This window comes from Seriola aureovittata, chromosome 3 (assembly GCF_021018895.1).
Source record: "Seriola aureovittata isolate HTS-2021-v1 ecotype China chromosome 3, ASM2101889v1, whole genome shotgun sequence".
NCBI classification, from domain to species: Eukaryota; Metazoa; Chordata; class Actinopteri; order Carangiformes; family Carangidae; genus Seriola; species Seriola aureovittata.
The window spans coordinates 5,913,231-5,927,638 of record NC_079366.1 but is presented as its reverse complement, the minus strand read 5'-3'; positions in this window follow the sequence as shown (position 1 = coordinate 5,927,638).

The window sequence follows — 14,408 nt, the reverse complement described above, 5'->3', positions numbered from 1 at the left end:
TTTTGGCAAGTAAAAAGCTGCATTGTATGTGTTGCATTGGCCCTTTACAGAGTTTTGAACTAGTGAAAAGTACCGGTTATGGTATAATCTTCAAATCATAATTGTGGTGAGTGATTTGAAGTAATTTTGGGGCAGAAAACCCTTTCAGTCCCAAATGTCTTTATTGCAGTCAGACATACCTCATGTTAATTACAGTTTATTTAACAAGGATTTCAGACATAACAAACACACAAACATAAAAATAACATTATTGACTGTAATCACGTTAATATCATGCCTGATACACTATAAACAGCAAACACGTTTATGGCCGCAAATTGTGTTGAAATAAACGTTATCGTCCCACACATACATAACATCACTATTAGCTCGGACATAGAGTTAGTGTATTTGTTCGTAATGGCTGTTTGATCCAGATGAAATCAGCTGTAGAGGCATAGAAACTGCACTTTTCAGCTTTAACAGGCTGCACGCGCTCCCGCGGACAGAAATCACTTTTTGGCAGGCAGTTGTTGTGTAACCGCCAAACTTGTTTTGGTCTGAGATGCTGTTTGTCTCTTGTGGCACATTTAGTTGCACTGACGATGGTTTACAAAACCTTTAATTATTAATTAAACAAACCATCACTCGTCAGTGAACTCCCTTCTTGGTAGAGGTCAGAGAGCTATTTAGGCATACGTATTTAGTTATCATGATTTAGGATTCTGTTCACACTGGTGTAGATTAATAAAAAAAAATTATTCATTATATTAAACAATTAAACAATATTAGACTATATACATCTGTAGGGGTTAAATTCATATAATCATATCACACTTGCATTTTCTAAATCTCCCAGTGAACCTGATAGCATATGGGTCTTGATAAATAATTCTCTAGACAACAAAGTGTAAGATATGAGGAGATTTTTACACCAAACCAATGTTAACAACGAGTTTTATACGTAACTAGTATCAATCAATGGTCATACGTCATCAGAAGCATACGTCATCAAATGCATCCAGCGCCTATAGGCACAAACAGCCTCATCTGACATTCAGGAATCGTCTTTCTTCATGGTAAGTTTTCTTCAGTCTTCATGTTCATTTGTGAGTTGGCTAACATCTTTTGTGTATTTACTAAGCTATGTTGCCCAGGTGAACTAGACATATTCTCGCTCGTCCCTCAGCTAGCTATTTCAATTTGAGACACAAAAATTAGCATTAGCATGAAAAACAAATTGATAACTGATGAAGTTGCTGCGCGGTAATACACTGACAGCACACAGACAGACATGACAGAACAGCGCAGACCAGATGGGGTAATGTGAGAAATATCCACAAATCTGTTATGGTAATTTAGTCCCATGCTGCTCCTCTCACGCCGTGCGCACGCAGACAGGTATGGGACGGAGTTACTATGGTTACGAGCACTCTGCGTCTCTGTCGCTCAGAAACGTTCATTTAGATGCCAGTAACAGGTTTTTAGGTTAGTATGCATTTGAATTTAAAATCTATTGATATAATTCTACATTTTTGGTTAAAATAATTGAAGACAGAGGAAGCCTCAAATCCACTCAGTCATGAAGAAATAGACTTATGATTATGTTAAATCGACTTTCTGTGCACACAGGACAAAGTCTAAACATCCGAGCACAGGTTGTGTGCATTACAATAGTCCTTGATCTGAGATAATGTAGGTTAAATGATCTGCTGTTGAAGTCATGATTATTCCTTCCTGCAAACCATTACAAGTACAGCAACTAGTGGAGCTATGAGAGCAGCTACCACTGGAGCCTGTGAGTAAAATAAACAGGTGGCATTAGGTAGTTGTTGTGAAGCCATTTCATTCATCCAGATTGTTTGCACATTAATTGTTGCAGTTGTAAGACTTTGAAGATGACCTTGTGAGTATTGAGAACAGCAACCCTCTGGTTTAACATTGTTTAACCAGGTTGAATTATCCAAATGTGTTGTAATTTAATTTTTTATCAATTGTTTGTCGTTGTTTGACCTTGACCTTGGTCTAGTAGCCTGTGACCTACCATTTTAGATACAGCACATGATGTTTTTATAATATAATTTCAAATATGAAATAGCCATTCTTCTAATAATCACTTCCTGTCCTGTTCCACCAGTTATAAACTGTTCTTGATGCATTCTTGGTTTTCATAGCACCTCAGTCTAACTAATCTAGACTAGTGCAGGGGGCTGTGTCTTGACTTAATTCAAAGAGGTTAGGGGGTGTAAAAATTAGAATATCTTTTTCTGGGGTGGGACCCCCAGACTCCCCACCAATTATATATCTTCCCAGATTCCCCTATTTTGATTATTGTTATTACTATATGGTAATAATAATAGAAATAGTGGAGAAGGCGATTCCCTCCTGTGTGCTGTACAGATACGCCTCTTGGAGTTATGTAATAATTTTGTATTCCCAGTGAGCTAAATTTGCACCACCATTAGTGTAACATAAGCCTTGAAGGGCAGAAAGTTTTCAGCGGGCCTTAAACAGGATCAGTTCATTCAACAAAACAACCCAGGATGTAGATTATTACTCTTCACCTGTAGTGCTAATCAATATTTTATCTAAGCTACAAAGAGAAAGTAACATTTAATTTCATGTCTAGAGTTAACCTTTGGTCAGCATGAGGTTGTCACCGTATGCTCCTGACACAGATGGATGGGGTTGTATAGTGCCTAAAAAGGCAGCTGAGCTAAAATATGGGTCAATCTATTTTAGAACAGGAAGACTTTATAGACGTGCATCGTAAATTTAGAAAAGAATCCCTGACACACATGTCTCTTTGTGATGAGTTGTGATGGTGTCGTGAAGATCCCAGGACCAACCATGTTACCATCACTGTGGCCCTGGGTTCTCAAGTGTTCAGTGACTGACCCTTAGATGGGGGCATACTGTATTTAAAGCCACTAAAGACAGCTGTTATACATTTGAGATATAGGTTAAGATATAATCTATTGCTTTCCATTGTAACACACCTGCGCAGAAACAACCTTTAACCCAGTTAGTGTTATGTCGTAGCCAAAGTCAGAAAAGCAATTTAACCTAAAGACAATGTAATCCATCTACTTTGTCACTTACCTACTCTATGTTCATTGAAATCTATTAAGATCAGGCAGTTACAGATATATGATTTAGTTTTTGGGGGTTTTCTTGTGTATAAACAAGAGTAATAATCGACATCCTTGCTAAAAGCTCTGTGTGGTACAGCATCTTTCTGACAAGCTCACAATGACAATGCTAACATGCAATGGTTTTAACTTTTAGGCTACAATGGTTCCATGAAATGCTAACATCAGCATGCTAACATGGTCACAACAACATGTTGGTGCTGATATAATTTTCACCATAATGCTGCTACTGAATTTAATGGCAATCAATCCAACAGTTGTTGAGATATTTCAGTCAGGACCAAAGTGGTGGATTGACTGTAAGACTCACATTGCAAACAAAGCTGCATCTGTTGTATCATTTTTTATATATAGGCCTACTGTTGTTTCCGGTTTAGGAACAGTGTAATATGATCAAATGAAATGAAAATGAAATAATAAACTATCCAGGTCCTGAGAAATAGACAGTGGGATCAAACAGTTGTATCAAAGATAACCTCTAGACACCTCGCAGCTAGAACTAAATTAATACACCACAAAATGTGATCTGGTTATTATGTTTCACTCCATGAGCAATGATAATGAAGTGTCCCACTTCTTTTCTTCACTTTGTGTTTACCAGGTCATGATTAGTTTTTCTTTGTTCATTAACTCTCTAGCTGCTAGTCTGACCGGTTTGACTCATGTTTTTATCAGCTGCTGAGCTCGCCGACTATCTCTTAGTCAGTTTGTTCTCCCTGTGTTCTTCCACAGATATTCATGCTGCATGCCACCCTCATTCATCAGTCAGACCCAATCCCATTGCCTGAATGTCTGTCTGTCTGTTTCCTATCCCATCGTCTTTGGCTAAACCACTTCCTTGTCAGGACCAGTACCTATCTAACTTTTGCCTTTTTTTTTTTTTGGATCCAATTTCTCTGGATTTTTGCTGTCCCTTATCCCAAACAACAAAAACAGGATTCACTGTTTTTGTTGTTTGGGATAAGGGGCAGCTTCAGGGGACAGGGACTATTTCAATGTCAGACCATGTTCTTGTTCCTGTCTGACTCAGCACCAGTCATCTCCCCACCCCTCTCTTTGCTCCAGTCAGTCTCTCTTTATTCTTGGCCCGGGCTGTGGCTCTGTATCGCACAACATGTTGCCAACATTCTGTCTGTCTTTCCGTTTTACAGTGTGTGTTTGCCTCATCTAACCTGACTGCCTGTTGACAGCTGCTGAAAGACATTGTCCTTGTAAACTGCCTTTTAACTCTCTTCTGTGTACCAGTGTACTCAGTGGAGTCCAACTTCCTATGCGAGCTACGTGGTTCATGATGAGTTAAATGAGTTGTTGTACTCTGTATCCCATCTTGGACTTAGGCCGATCCTTTCGTCTTGAATAATTGAATTGGTGCAAAGTGTCTCATTACATGTTCTGTCTACTAGGGGCTGGTTCTCTTTTCTAGAAACAACCACCATTTAAATATGATTCAAGTCATGAAATTAAATGTAAGCCATGACATTGACTGACTAAAATATAAAGCACCAGAAATGTTGCAGGTCTGTTTAGGCAGACAAACATTTAAGTTGAAAGCTCAGCCATTGTCTTGCCTCAAAAAGATAGGATAGTGACTGAATTATCAAATCATATTTACCAAACAGTCTGTTAGGCGAAGTGATAACTGCTGCCAAGAAAAGGTTAAACCCTCTTTTAGCCAAATTGCACACTACCTTTTCATTTATTCACAATAGAGATGAAGAGCAGATTAGACTAAATACTAGTGTGTTTTGGTGATGGTATTTCATATAATTACTGTTTTTTGTGTAAAAACCCACATTAAATAGAATTTTGCTATAATTTCTATGAGATCTTGCCACATTGCATGTTTAAACATGCCACAGTTTGTCTTTGCATGGCATTGAAGTAAGTGGTTCCTCTTTATCACTACTCTGTGTGTGAAAGGAGTTTATACTGATCAGTTTCCACACCACACAGTCACTGCAGACAGACTATTTTGCATCACTGCTAGCGTATGAATAGTCTTACGGTATACAGTTGCCCACATCACCTTGCAGTTTGAAGACACAGGAAATCTCTTTAATCAGTGATTTGTGATCTAAAATCTGCTCCCACAGTAACTATTACTGTTTCTTCCTTTGTTTCACATCCTATTTATCGCTGAACATCTGCTTTCTTACATATTACTTGTAGAAAAAACTTGACTGCAATTTGTAGGTTTGATTTTATGTTGCCCTCCCTGAGTGTTACATGGTGTCACTCTAAGACAGGTCATCAATTATGGCTATGTCTGTCATCCTCTTTCTGCAAGTCAGATCTTAAAGATTTTGCAAGTTACTATAGGCTTTCATAATGCAAAACCCAATCATTTGTGATGTAAGAGAGGAAATACACTGCACACATAGCACACACACTCACTCACCAGTGACGTCATGGAAAAACACTCCACTGTGAGTGTGTGAGCTCTCGTGGCACAACAGAGTGAGCCAGCTGGTTCTGTGTATTCACGACTGACAGAGATGCTGCTGCTGCCATTATAAAGTAATGTTAACCTTTGTGTCACATGCTTAAAATCTAAATAGGGTGAAAATATGTAATTGTTACGTTTAAGGCCGTACTGTACACTGCTTTCCTTCACATATTTGGCTTTCAGCCACTGAAGGGGTCATCTGTCAAGCATCATGAGCTGAGAAGTGAAATATTTCATTCACTATTCTCATTCTCAAAAACATGCATGAAAAACAACAGTGAAAAAAAGTACACAAAAATTACAATCTAAACATTGTACTTAAATCAAAATCTAGATTTCGACGCCTTGTTGTCTCACCTCAAGGCCAAACATGTGTTTCTCTTTAGCTTTTGTGCAATGTGGGCACAAAACGCTTCATGATCCACAGAAGACCGAATGTTTTTTGGAGCTTCCTCCCTCTCCTCATCAAAAAGAAAAACATTTAACGAAACAACAACAACAACTGTTCTGGCACAGTGTGTCCGCAGGCTTCAAATATCATATGTGTCAATCAAAGAGAAACAGTAGCAAAGGAGTGTGTGTGTGTGTGTGTGTGTGTGGTTCAGGTATTACTCATCATTTATACAAGTGAAGACCTGTCTTTGTTGGTTAGGATAAGTGCCAGGGTTAGGCAGGTTGTAGTTATGGTTAAGTTGTGTGTGTGTGTGTGTTTGTGTGTGTGTGTACATGTCTTCTTTGTGTATGTGAATACAGAGAAGACCATAGGCAAGTATTTATTTCACATTCTGCCTTTGTTGGTTGGCGCTGAGTGAGGACCTGTTACTGCTGCAGCTATGTACTCTGTATTTGATAGTTATTTATACCCATAAACTTCATTAATTGAAGAGCCAGTTCCCACAATTGCAGTACATGGCGGTCCAGATCAAGCATCGTGTTCCAGCACCAATGATCATCATGTCCAATTCCAAATCGATGTTTCAGAACCTAGACAGAACATACCAATATTTGACATTGCTTAGATGACAAACATCACATTGGGCAGTAACTGAGCTGAAACACTGGTTTTACATAGTTAGGGAGTGGCACTGAACTTTGAAGGTAAAATGAATCGCTTAATTTATGACTGACATGTGGTCGCACATCAGTAGAAATCAAAGCTCAAAGGATTATACATCATTTACCACATTAGAGGAAAATTATTAGAGAAATTATTTAACTTGATTGTGTCATTTTCAAGGTATCACCATCAGACTGGAAAATGATAACAGCAGTATAAAATCAATAAATTCACAATAAACCTGTCTACACATAATCATCAGCAGTTGCTTTGCACCAATTTTATTATCCTGTGGAGAGAGAGACACGAGGCTGGCCCTTGCAGCAACTAACTTGCGTGTTATGCACAGCTTGGATTTAACACCTGGCTGCTGCGTTCTGCGTCCAAACTTGATCTTGAACTTTAACATGGTTGCTGACCTTTTCAAAGCACAACCAATCAGAGCACAGCTGATCAAGAAGCTGGGAAACAGAGAAAGCATCTCTGATGTAAATTATTAGGATTAGGAATAAGGGTATGTTTGACTTTTTTTGTTTGGCGTTAAATGGTTTTGCTCGTGAATTACACTGTATGATGACATGTCGGCATTGAGTTGAGCTCTTGGCATTGATACTGCAATCCAGTGGCAGGAGCAGCTCAGATGGCTTATCTGGCCACAGTGTTCATCATTCATTCAATCTAGTGATATGGTATACTTAAGGTTCTGGTCCAGGAAAACTCCAGGACTCCATTTTCAAGATTTGTCTATCTTTATGCTTTGTTTTCAAAAAAGATGTTGGAAATAGGTCAACTGGTTTCCTGTTTATACCACCGTTTTGTTCAGACAGTTATCAATGGTGTTGATGTTTGGCCTACATTGCCCTGTTGTCTGGTTACCATTAGCTGCTATGCCGCAGCCTTGTGTAGCAAATTACATATAATTACATTGCCTGCTAGTGTTCCCGTTGGTACTGGTTGTTCCTCTTTCTTTATCTTTGAGGAAAACTTTAAGACTGCTCTCTGCACAGTCCAACAAAAACCACTTCTCTGTCATTAATTGTTGGGCAGCTTATCGCACATAGCACCCATCAGTTCTGCCTGCCAGAGCACCCATCGACAGACATACAGACAAAGAGTCACAGACAGAGCCAGCTCTGTCTTGTGTCGTGCGCCGCTGCAGAGTTTCTGTGAAGGAAGCTGCAAGCTAGCTGCAGCAGAGGAAAGAAATTAGCCACATTCTCCCAGCCCTTCCTCCACTGTCCATATTGACAAGGAAGAGAACATTAGTAAGTATTATTGACTGAGGGTGACCCAGACAGCATAATGTCATGGATGACTTGTTTTGTGTTGCTGATAAGTCTATTCTTCTGCAATGATTTGATATGAATACTAGGAAAGTGTGGCCAGTTGTTCAGGTTCTTGGGTCAGCTATGAATCTCTCAAGGTCAGAGAGAACACTGATAGTTGATGTACGTCAGACACAAACAGACACCTCACCACTGCAGGGACAACAGGAATAGTGTGGACAGTTTATACAGTCACATAATAAACACAGTGAGTTTTGTTATTTGCTTTTTTATTGCTAGGTTGTGGAAAATATAGGTTGAAACTACGATGTCCAGCTTTAACCAGGATTAAACACTTCTGCCTTTAGACATGATCAGACGACATGTCGTACAACCTAGTTCATTTCAAGCATACTGGACCCTTTTTCATGCCGCTGTGCTCGCAAATGTTTTCAAATTGTCCGCCCATCTTGTGAATGCCTTTTCTCAGGAAATCCTTCAGGGATTTCTTCAAATTTGGAACAAACGGGGACTGAATATTAAGTTTGTGTTCGTTGCCTGTCACATGGAGCTGGCGCACTTAAGCAAGGATTGGTTGTAATGTATCACCCACACCTTGTTATAAATACTTGAAGTCAGTCAAACCTTTAAAGGAAGAGCGCATTCCTCTGTGCCAAAAACCTCTTATAAAAATTATGTGCTTATTGTAGACGAGACCCATTAATTAAATAAACTGAATAAAAATCCTTTGATGAAAATCCTTGAGTGAGGCAGAGCAGAGGAGGATGACACATGCTGATAAACAGCTTGTCTGTCCTGATTAGCTCAGCTCTCTGATTGTAGTGTGCTGTGTTATGACAAAATGTTCCTGGATTGTTTTTATCTCTCCTGGTAACAGATTATGAACTTATGAACTCATTTGTGTTTTGTCTCTTACTTTTTCGGAAGTCTTTTCCTTTCACTGGAAGAAGCAGTCCCTCTGCACTCTGCCTCCCCACCATGTAACACATAACAATGTATATACACTCTTACACCCTTTATGTCCCTTGTATATTTTAGCAGTTTTACTCTTTGGTCTGGTTTCACTCCGATCATGCCAGCCACCTTCCTCTTTCTCATTGCATGGAGCTATACGTTTTTACAGCTGCGGTGTGCTTTGCCTCTTGTTTACACAACTTCATTTCACAACTTTTGCCTTTCAGTCTGTGTCTCCTGAGAGAAGTTTCCCTTTAGGTTTTAAAGAACTATTTAGGTAAAAACACAGGTTAACGTAAAGCAGAAATATCTACTGGTACATTTAGTTTGACAGCAGACTGGGCATGGAGGAAATGAGATTGTGATTGCTGACAGCATAAACTTGAAAGTTATGACACGAAGACCTGACTCAGCAGCATCCTGTTATCATATCCATATATGGTAACAGAGCTAGCAGGTGTCAAACCAAAGGGAAAGCATAACGTAAAGAATGAGCAGAGCCACTAACAGGCTGAGTAGAGTTGAAAGATGTGAAATCGACCCCCATATACCCTGATTTTCCATTAGCAACTTCATCTGGCCAAAATTTAAGTTTATCCAGTTCTGTGGTTTATGGCTACCACCATACTGTACCTGCAGAACTAAAAAACATTCCCGTCAGCCTCAGCTGTATACAGCATTTAGTCCCAGTGGGCAAACGCTGGGATAATCATGGTGAGGTTTGCATTCAGCTCAAAGCACCGCTTTGCCCAAGTACAGCCTCACAGAAACAATATCATGGCTACTACACTGTTGCTTTTGGTTGGTGTAATTAGCTTGTCTGTTGTGTATTGTCTTTGGTCTTTGTGTTGTGATGTACTTACTAAAAAATGTGCTGAAAACTAAGTTTGATTTTTCATTCTCTTTCATGTCTCTCGGTTTGATTACATCTGTCCCCAAACTTTTACCAATAAACTGTTAGTTTGATATCAGTATACATTTATTCTAATGAGTTAAAGTATATATAAATGTATATTATGCTCAGTTTTCCCCCTTTAATTGCCCTAACAAAGATGCCCCCAGTGCTAGTTCTGCCAAGTACATCATTTCTGCTTCTCTAGTACCAAACATCACTGTTGCGTTGCCAGAACTCATGATGGCACTCATTGTGTCTTTGTTGTGGTTTCAAGTTCTACTACCACGGAGATGAAATGTTGAATGACATGTTAGAATGAACAAACATTAGATGACCGTGCTGGTGCCATGTTATTGGGAAAACACAGAGATGGCCATGTTACACTATACCTGCAGATTATTTCACATTGTTACTTTGATGGCCTAGACCAGTTGAACGCTCCAAGATGCACAGTTGTCTCGATTTTGTCTGAGGGTGGTCTAACTGTGTCAGATGTTGAAAACCCCTGCCTTATGCCAAACATGGCCTTTAGCCTGATGGCAAATACATGGACCAGAGAACCTTCCTGCCACCGCCACTCTCCCATAAAGCTGACACCCAGCCAACTGTGTGCCCAGTCCTTCCACTCTCAGCCTCTGAAGCTTGAAACATCTTCAGAGTTGTCAAAGGTCTGTCATTGGTGATCCTCCTCACCAGCCTCTTCCTTGCACGCTCAATCAGTTGTTGAGGACAACATGTTCTAGGCAGGTTTACCGCTGTGCCATCCTCTTTCCAATTCGTAATGACTGATTCAACAAGGCTCCAGGGGATGTTCACATACTCTGACATGTTCTTGTATCCATGCCCTGACTTGTACTCTTCTATCACCTGTTCATCAAGCTGCTCGGGGTGGTCCTTTGTCTACACGGTGGATGTTTTTTTCACAAAATGGACTGACTGACACAATGAGCCCCTTTGACTGCACATTTATGATGTCCATTTAACAGATTATGTGTCTTAAAACCAATGATTTAAGTGTGCCCTATTAAAGAGGGTGTAATATGTATTTTGTATTTTATATTAATAATTAATCTAGATCTTTAACTTTGTGTCTGTGTTGACACATGCATTAGGCAATAACCTTCTACCACATAACATTTCATAATGTTCTTGTTGTTGACTGGTGGCCCACAGTTGGAAAGTGATGTTGGGGAAACAAGATCATTAGTGTGTGAAGGAGCTTTTGCTGTTTAGAGAAAAAAACTCTCACCCCCACAGGGTGAGTGCAGTGTTCAAAATACTCAAAAGACCAGTGAATGTCCACACCAAAGAATTTAGTTCAAATTGTTTAGTGAATCTTTTCAGCAAGCAATGAACAATTACAGAATTCTGGATCAGATGTGCCTTTTCCTAACCAATAACAAGTGTTGGTCAGTCCACAGTCTGACAACCTAACTTTCCCTGATCCAGTGTATTTATACAAGTACAAACAAAGAAATGTGCACGGGCGTTTTGTCGTCTTCTGATTGGCTCTGCTGGCTTCCTCCTTCCCATCTGACTCCGACCTCAAGTGTAACCTAAAGCTCAGCACGCTCAAAGGAAGACAGTTAATATATACATAAATTACTACTAATCTACCTCTGTTACCTCCGGCTGCCCCCCTACACATGCCCATAGGGTGATCTTTATCAGTGGTTGGAAATAGTTTCCCTGAGGCAGATGTTGTAACAACCACTCACCCTTAGCACCTAAATATCCACTAGCATAAGTCATTGAACAGTTTTAACTTTAATAGCCTGAAATACTACAACATGTGCCAGTGTCATTTGATCATCAGTCTAACACCTATACTGTTATAGTGTTCAGCCTTGAGACCAACAGAAACACAGACAAAAACAACTACAAAGAACACTGTGACTAACATTATAAAGTAAGAATAACCCCTGAAGGAAGACAATGGCAGCGTTTTAGTCTTGATCATCAGAAAGTAAAATAAATTGTTTGTATCAGTTTACATACCTGATCCATAGTCGTCTGTGTCCCATTGGCCGCACTGTTTAGCAACATTTCATTTGACTCTCAGGCTTCAATTCATCACTGAAACTGCTGTTTAGTTTTATAGCAGGTTTGTGTGTTTTGTATTTACTCATGTTTTGATACTGAGACCATAAACTTAAAAGTTGGATTTTGCATATCCATCAACAAATGAAATAACTATTTTTTGTATGTTTATGCACATTGAGGCCTCTTGTGTGTCAGCAACAAGAACAGCACAATGACACCTCAGACAGGGTGGTGCACACATGAAGGCTCTTTAACCATAGCACACACTTTTTTTGTATGTTTATAGTAATGCTGCTGTTTTAGTCCAGGAGCTTTGCCCACAGCTAATTAAAACCACACAGAGCAGCAACCCAACACTGAGAAGAGCACAGAGGACAATCACAACCTCCAATCCTTTAAGAAGGTTTCTGTTTCACTTCTCATCGACCTACACTGGCTACTATCTATGCTACTATCTATGCTACTATCAATGCTACTATCAATGCTTCCTACACAGTGACTTCTTGGTCTGCACCCATCTATTTGAACTCTGCATCATACACCCTTATGCTCCTTTTCGGTCACACAAGGCCATCTCAGTCCAGTATGTTCTGGTCTGTGGCTCTCTGATGGTGCAACAAGCTAACAAATGTTACCAGAGCAGGCTTGCCCCTTTCTATCTTCAAGAATCTCTCAAAGACTTATCTCTTCCGACAGCACCTCCTCTCTTAACACCTCAACATGCCGAACTAGCACTTACCATGTCCTTTGGTGCACTTGCACCTATTAAACAGATCAAGTAATTATTACTCATGCCGTCTCCTACAGCACTAAAGCTTTAGTGTTTATTTGTTGATGGTGGGGATATAGTGTGTGATGTCCTTGACATATAGGACATATAAAGATGCATGTGTTTGTCACCAGGGGGTCATATTACAGAAACTTCCTATGTTAAGTCTTTGGATAAGAAGAGTATAAGATATTTGGTATTAAAGGAGCAAATCCTTCCTAACTTTAGGAATCCCAGCTTATCTTACTTCATTCTATCTTACCTCAGGTTAGGAAATCCTGAATACCCAATCCAACATCAGCTGTAGAAAAATCCAAAGATGTTCTTTTTGGGAAATTTAAATATTTAGTATCTGTAATATAGCCCCAGAACTCTAACTGCTCTAGATTGATCTTTGTGTATTATTTAATATATTTTTTAATGCTGTGGATCATACATTTTTATCGTAGTAAATAAATACTACCAAACAGTAAATACTATTTACTTTGTGAATGTTCAATTAATGCTTAAAAGAATAATAATAACTCGTAAAAATTCAAACGTTACCTAACCCTACTTCAAATACAGTATAGTATAATAGCTGCGTTCATGTTGGAGTGGCTATGTTAAGGCCCTGCTATAGTACACGCTGTCTTGTATTTCCCTCTGGAATACCATGAAGGAAAAGAGCCGCCAGTCCTTTTTTTGACTCCACCTATCCAAGGCATTTTATATATTGTGCAATTGAACTACAACAAGTTTATTTCACCACAAACATGTTACTGGTTACACCTGTCATTGTCACCTAAAATTTAAACATGTATGTTGTAAGAAAGGCCTTAGTACTATAACTGTGTTCCCACCATGTAAACCTCATATCCTGGTTTCAGAAATGCAGATAAATCTGAACATGCTGGCTTAGTATTTCTCTAAAAAATAGGATTCTATAGCATGTAAGTACCTGTCTTATTTTTCTGGTAGCTGCCTGTCATGTGTGCAATAAAAACAAAGCATGATAAATGATGTAATGATGTAATAATGATCTACAGACTGAAATGAAATTGAAATGTGAGCGGTACGAGCAGCAGCTTCCCAGCAGCTAGAAACCAAATGCTGCAGTACACAGAACAGAGGGACACAGAGTGAACTTGTTTTCCTCTCCAGTGTGTCCCTCACTCCCTCACAGGCAGTCTTGCAAAACTTGTGCATGCTGGAACTGTAGAGGCTCTCAAGCACACCCAGATGGACTGTTGCCATCATTCCTGCTTTCTGAACACGCGCCCATTCAAGGCAGTTTATTTGGCATCTGAAGAAATAATATGTTTACCCCCACTTACGTGATAATGTCATTAAATAAAGTTGTGCTTTTTTCTACCATGATGTGGAAATATAGGTCATCATACACCCACAGAGGAGGTTGTATGGTGACTGTGCTTATCATACACCCACCTCTGGCTTAATTCGAACTCGTATGCAGAGTGTTATTTGCCCAAGGACAAGCCAGACTGAATTCTGTGCCACTGATTCCTCCCATGATCATCCGCTTGTCGATCCAAATTTTGCTTCCGGTTTTTGTACAGTTCAGAAGTATAATGGACTGGTAAAGTCATTGCTTCTGAATTGAGTTTTCTTTTCAACTGTAAAGAAATAACAGGGCTCCATGAACACTACGGGTGTGCTGGGGTGGGCATTTTTTTTCATGGTCTCTCTGTCACACTCTGATGTTGGCTTATTGTACTAAGCTATGACAAAATGACCTCTAGAGAAGCCTGTTAACTTGTGACAAAAAGATGAGTTCATTTTTCAACATTGACTGAAGTAGAATTTATTTTGGAGTTTTCTAACTTG